We start from the raw sequence: 7,346 nt of genomic DNA, 5'->3' as shown, positions 1-7,346 counted from the left end.
CGCCTCGTCGGACTATAATCTCTTTAGAATTATTGGAGCATTCAATTAGCCAGATTAAACGACACACCCAAGAAACATGTTGCTAATAGAGAGAGGTGAAGCTGCTCAGGCTGCTGTCTCTGTATCCATGACACTGGACTGCTTTCTGTTCCTCTAACATTTCCCTTCATCTTCTCCCGGACTCTCTCCGGTGTGCTGCTCACCTCTCGTCCTGTTCTGTAAACTGTCTAGAAGCCTTTTCCTGCTTATTTGTGTCCGACCATTTTTGCGTTGTTAGGCCCGAGAGAGCAGACAGCGGAGTGCCTCTGAAAACATGGAGTAACGCGGCAGTGGCGAATCATCTCGCAGACTCTCCACAGCGAGACACACACAAGACACAGACACTCAAATCTAAATATTTTCTTTGGTCACAGTTGAAATAAAAAGGTTCACAGCCCCTGCAGTGGTGAAGCCCTCAGTTGTCAGTCCTCACTGTTGTCTGAGTAGTGCGCTGTCTGCAGTGGGACCATTATCCAGTGTGTGTGTGTGTGTCTCGTGTGTGTGTCCCGCTCCAGCCTCAGCCAGCAACATCACAGAGCCTGTATAAGCTCGAGTCCCAGGGGCTGCGTTACTGTGTCACTGGACCGGCGCCTCTGTGCTTCCTCCTTCACCAAATATTCTGGGTACTGTGGTCACCGGGCTCATAATCAAACCTCAGGGGCCCTCTCCTCATGTCCAGCACACACACACACACACACACACACACACACACACACACACACTCACAGAGAAAACATGCTATAAGATATGTGCCATGTAACATCGACTTTCTATCTGTGTATGTGTGTACAAGCCTTTTTACTCTAAAAGAAAACAGGCTGTTTTTCTGTGGTCTATATTCAAGAGCGCCATAATTCAGGTTATCATTGTTACAAACTGTATCTTCAAGGTTATATGATTAATAAAGAAATAAAAAAAATTAATCTCCAGAATTTTAGAGATATTTCCCACAAACAAAAACGAGGCGACGCTTTGATTCTATACTATGTTAACAAAAGATACAAGACATAAACAAACTTAGCAATGAGACAGTTCACATTGTATATCTTACAGAAGTAAAAAGATATACAAAAAAAAGAGTTGAAATGTTTGGTTTTGGTTTGGTTATTGTTTAATTTTAGACTTTATTTCTGTTGGTCCAACATCAATAAAAGTTGGCGTTGTGTTATTCTCACCTAAACTTCAGTGGCGTTTCACGAGTGGATTAAAGCAACGTTACGTCTGCATCACTTGTTTCTGCACTACGTAACTTCAGAGAGAAGGTCGGATCACAGAGTTACATATTAACTTCTAGATAATCCTAGGAACTCCTAGATCCACCTGTCCCACATGAAGACGCAACCATAAAATTATACAGTTAGTGAATAACTTGTGTAATCTGTAATAAAAACGTAGATTAAAAATGTTCTATGTCACGTAGAGTTACTGACAGGTGACGTATTTCTGGCCCCAGGCGCCAAAATCTTAGCTCCTCATTAGAAGTTGCACATGTGCACTTGACTTGTAATACAAGAGACAGGAGCGCCGAGATAAACACCACGTGAAGGAGTTGATGCAGAAGTTCATCCAGAGTGGGAGGAGCCCTGTATGGCTGTAACTTTTTGCTGCTGTTCTTCTTGTTGTTTATGAGAACAAATGAAGAGACTTTAGGTGTTGGACTGATGGTATGACAAGGCTCTGGGAATTTTTACATTTTTGAGTGTACAACTTCAAGCTGAGTATTTTAATTTAAATGTATTTAAATTGACTGGTGTGGTGCATCAGTAGGGTGCTTTGGAGCATCCTACTCGTGATACATCAGCAAATCTGACAAATTACTTTCATAGACATCCCCCCCAAAAGAAATGTCACCAGCCAGCGCTGCACCTACATCACATCTGACAGATTGTTACAGATCTGGGATTTGTGTTTACGACAGTGGTGTTGCACTCAGAAACTGTGGGGGGCGCCAAATCACATAAAATGCTGATTTCTACATAACGCTGCTTTAAGTAATTTTTTGTTTGAATATACATTTATTATGCAGAGGTCCTCGATCACGAGAGGCAAACCATGCAAATGCTTCTTGGAATTGGAATATTGAAAACATAAATGTGATGAACGCTGGTTGGAGGGGGGACCTGGAAATTTTGGACTTTGGCCCCGACAGACTCAAGAATCACAGCTGTTTTAATGTGTATATAATATGCCGTGAATCATTATATTACTGTTAATTAATTCTTGTAGATAATCTAGTAGATTTTAAGCCAAACCACCAGACAAAGCAGGACCACACTATAGGGTTTAAAAAAACAAAAAAACAAAACAGTGGTTAACATTCAGACCTCTTGTTTATCTTAAAGTCACCCACTGGCCCTACACAGTGAATTTCCAGTGAGATCTCCATTAACAATAGGCTGAAACAGGTGCTAAACTTCCCACCTCCCATTAATTACTGGTCTTTAATTTCACAGGCCTAGATGTGGCTGTGGCACACACACACACACACACGCAGTTTGAGCCATAAACCCCTTTCTGCCAGTGGCTGATGCACGGCACCCTGTTGACACACACTAACAGTGATATATACCAGTGGATGAATCTCTAATTAAGCTTTGGCAGGGACTCCACGGTTACTTAGTGCCACACTTCATTATCTGCACACACTCCCGCTCCAACGCTACGGGCCCGTCGTTGATTTAAGGTAACGTAAGAAATCTCCACACTACATTGCATCTGTTTCTTCTCTGGAAACGTTTTTTTGTTTTTTTTGGTCTCCTCGAGTTTAAATTTGGAGATTCAATCTGGGATTTATTGGACCAACTAAACTCGTGGGTATTGTCCCATATGTTAACAAAAACCGATGAACAGATGAAACAAAGTAGTTTGGACAATTTTTTATTTTTGTGACTTTCAACGAGAGAAGGCATGCTGAAATTGCAGAGCCTCTAAAAACATGACTGTCAGACTTTCGCTTTCCTCTTGAAGAAAAACACGCCAGGCAATTTGCAGCAGCCGGAGCAGCCACTACTGTCTGATACGACAGACAGCATTATGAAACAGCCTTTTTTGCTCCCGGGCTCCGCGGCCAATCAGCGAGCCGCGTAACGTCTGATCGCTACATGCACCGTGACAGGGAGAGGTCAAGAGTCCTGACCTGTGATGATGGCTGGGGTGACAGATGTCATGTCAACTTTGTAATGGCTTTGTTTTAATGACGGAGTGAGTCACCGCTCGTGTACACGCAGGGTCACTGTTGAACACATACTGGATCACTGTCACACAATCTTCCTGCTTCTCTGACGCAATATACTGTAACAACTTCTGATCTGTCTGTCACTCAACATAACAATGTCCCGTCTGCCGGCCCGCTGGAGAACCAGCTCGCCTGAAAATGTTGAAAAAGACGAAGGCAAAAAAAAAATTCTGCAACCTTTCCTTCAACGCGTCTAATTTTCTACGCGACCTATCGTTAATTTACTTTCCATTATCTGCATGTCCGCGGCCGTGCACTGAGTTCTCCCTCCCTCTCTTCCTCTGTTCTCGCTCCGGGCCCTGTTTCTCCCTCAACCGCGGCCTTCTTTTACATCATTGTTTGACCAGTGCGGAGGCCTACGTGTGTCTACAACAAACGCAACCAGGACTACAAATGAATCACGGGGGGTGTGAAATTCTTTAAGAAGTGTTAAACGCTGAGTCGTGTTAAATCACAACCAAAGAAAGAGACTCTCTGAAGAATTAGCACTTAATTAGGTCTTAATTAGCATAATTATGCATGCTAACAGTGTCTCGACAGAATAGCAGTTGTCAGGAGGGTTGAACCATCTGTAACGGCGGAGGATTAATACATCATCTTTTATATCCAACAACGCTTTACCTCTTCTATCTCAAAGTGCTTTTCATTAATCAATTTCGCTTTTATTGGAGAGGAAATTTGTCATTTTTCATTATGTGCCATTATACCACTCCCTTTGCAGCTATAACGGGTCTAATTAGGCCTCGAGTGTATCCTCAAACACAAACACTTGAGCTAGACAGACACAGAGACGCGTTACGCACACACAGACGCAGGCACACACACAATTATAGCAGTCGGTTGTGTTGTGTTGACCGCACTTAACATGAGTGTCATGGGTGGGTTCTGGTGCCGGTGAAGAGGGGAAGGGGGTAAGAGATAGAGGTAAGGGTGGGGAGAGGCGTGAGGATTGACAATGAGGCGGAGAGTGAGCAGAAAGAGGAGGGGGTCGGTAATCAATGAGAAGTCTTGAACTTAGGAAAACCTTCTCATGTTTGGTAATCAGCTGAGAGTACCCGTATCACCTCCGCAGCTGGAGAGGAGACGAGGATGGAGAGGAAAGAGGACGAGAGGCGCGATTCACATAAATAACCACCTGAGACAGAAAAATGTGAAGCGAACTTTCAATCACCACCTTTATTTAGGTTATTCTACTGGTTCCTCTAACTGGAGCCAACTAAAGTTTCTTCTTAAATGTTTGATTTCCTAACACTTTTTAAAAAAGCAGAATATTGTGAAACAAGTCATCTTAGTGGAGCGCTGGACTCAAAACAAAACAGTGAGCAGATTCCAGAAAAACGTACAGATCCCAGAAGTCTGGGAGGTCAAAATATAATTTTTTTTTGCTCACTAGCTTTTTCTAGAGTTTTTAAGTGTATCACCAGTTGTTTATAAAATAATTAGGAACCAATAAAAGTTATCTGTATTCTAGTAAAGTTACTGAGGAGAAATGTCATTAGATTGCAGATACATTTGGTAAAAAAGGGATTACTGACAGGATTATAACTATGCACAAGCACGTGACAACATCACTCTACTACAAACATTTTGTTTTGTCTCTGTGCATGTTTGGTATTGAGGTTCCCCAAAAGTGACAGCAAGTAATCAAGTAACAATATTGTGACACTTGGATAACGGTACTAAATACATCTTTAACAGGTGATTAGGAGCTAAATGTAGCGGACAACATTTTAAAAGTTACCCTTCGAACCTTGTGCGTCTTCATCAGAGGATGGAGGCACATTTCATCCACGGTGGCTTAAAAGTTAAGCATGAAAGTTAATTTTTGACCTTAGAATTGGGAGTTTTGCTTACCAGGTTTTTTTTTGTATCACATGGCATTCCCCAAAAGATAGTTAGTGTGTTCTAGTGAGTGGACCTTGATTTTGTTTCTGAAACCACAAGAATGAACTTTTATGCTTAACTCTAAGATGACTTCAGTACTAAAAGTGGACAAACAAGTATTTTGAATTACATGCTTAATGATTGACTTTATGGTAAAGAGGCTCCTTTGAATCACTGTGTGCTTCATCATTATACAAATTGGCTAACGAGTCGCTCTGATGTCTTTTCTTGTTGCGTTTCCACCTCTCTCCTTTCCTATATTCCATCAGAGGAATCGATGTCTTGATGGATAACAAGCATGGCACATCTCACCTTCCTCTTTAGGGAAGGGTGACAGAATCACTCCCGGTGCTGCCATTTCCATCCAGCGGGCCCGCAACACACACGCTGACACACACCGAGGTGTGGCCGGGGCACATACACACCGTAGCTGCAATCTATAAGAGCCCTGAGCCTTAGGCGACCTTGAGACTCTCCACTCACTCTGGCCTTGCCAATAGCATAAGCATGAGTGCACGTATGTAAATGTGTGTGTGTGGGTGTGTGTGTCAAACATGTGTTGCCTCATACGTTTCGCCCCTTCAATATTTGCAGAAACTCTCCTCCGCTCATTGATATAAAACTCTCCCAGCCGATGTACATGCTAATTCTCTCCATATGGTATTTAAAGTGGGAGTTGGAACACTTGAACAAGGTCTCCCCCTCTCCATTTCTCCCCCGTCTCTCTCGCCTCCCCCCTTCCTCTCCCAGGCCCACAGGGACATTAGCATTATCGATGAGCTCACCCCGTCACCTCAGACACAGGCTCTTAAAAGAGAATAATTTCATGCAAATGAGATATTGATGAGCTAATGATTAATTGGCTGCCCGACTGTGTTAATATGCAATAGCTGTCGTGTAATATGCATTTCTAATGACTCTGTCTCAGTGTGTTCAAACAAATGGGCGACTTTGATCATCGGGGTACTCAGAGGCTTTCCAGCATGTTAGCTCGGGGATAAAGCTTTGCCTGGAGGGTTTGTGCAAACTACCATGGGAATGCAACCGCAGAGAGAGGGGAACTTTTGAAATGTGTGTGTTTTGCTTTTATCACTTAGAGCAAAGGCCGGGGGGGATTCTCTCTCTCTCTCTTTTTTTTTTTTTTTTAGCTGTATGATTAGAACAATATTACTGCACAGCTCTACCACACACACACAGAAGCCTGTAAAGATGAACGAGCAGCCCAGAGGCCTTGACTTTTGACCCAGACTACCTGACGAACAGCTCACAGGCTCCATCAAGAGTGGGATAAGTATGTCTCAGGCAAAGTGTGACAAAAGGTGCTGCTGTTAAAAAAAAAAAAAACAACAGTTTCCTAAAATCAAGTTGTTATTTTACAGAATGAGCAAAAATGTACAAATGTCAAAAAAGTCAACATCATGTTTTTGCTGTTCATCGATGGCATTACTGACACTTGATGCATTATTGTTAAAGGATAAGTTCACCAAAAAGTCAAAGTTCACTCATCATCTACTCACCTGTTAATGCTGATGGAAAGTCTGGTGAAGTTTCGCACCAAACATTTCTGGAGCTTCACAGCACAACAGCAGAGGAGGGACTGAAGAGATGGGGACTTTTTACGATGTAATAAAACAGGAGGAAAAAAAACATTAAATGGCTCCATGTGGCTTGTCTGGTGTAATCCAAGACTCCAGAAGCCCAGAGATCCCCAACTGATGATATATCATGTAAAGATAAATGTGTTAGTTACATCCTTTAAGCCAAAATCTTCACTGTAGGGATCTCGGGGCCTCTGGAGACTGAACTTACCTCTTAAATGAACAAATCTGTTTCTGGCATGTTGTTGGTGTTGATCGGACACATGTGACTTTTGCATCCTTTGGACACAGCTTTTTTTCTGTGCACATAACCATCGACTCCATCAACACTTTCAACAGGATAATTACTACATCTTAAATTAGCCGTTGATGAAAAATATGCAGTGGAATAATCCGGCCTCGTGCCTGACAAACCTTTGAACTCGCTGACACGTCTTGAAGTCTCGTCTTTAAGCCAATCAGATGACTTATTTGAGCAGGAAGTAACCTTAACCTGGGTTAACTGTCAATCAATAAACATTCACCAGACCATCCTCAGGCATGAAGACGCCGCTCCATCCCTCTACATTGTATAGCTTCACATCATTCAC

Source organism: Acanthopagrus latus, chromosome 8 (assembly GCF_904848185.1).
Source record: "Acanthopagrus latus isolate v.2019 chromosome 8, fAcaLat1.1, whole genome shotgun sequence".
Taxonomy (NCBI): Eukaryota; Metazoa; Chordata; class Actinopteri; order Spariformes; family Sparidae; genus Acanthopagrus; species Acanthopagrus latus.
This window is presented reverse-complemented; position numbering follows the sequence as displayed.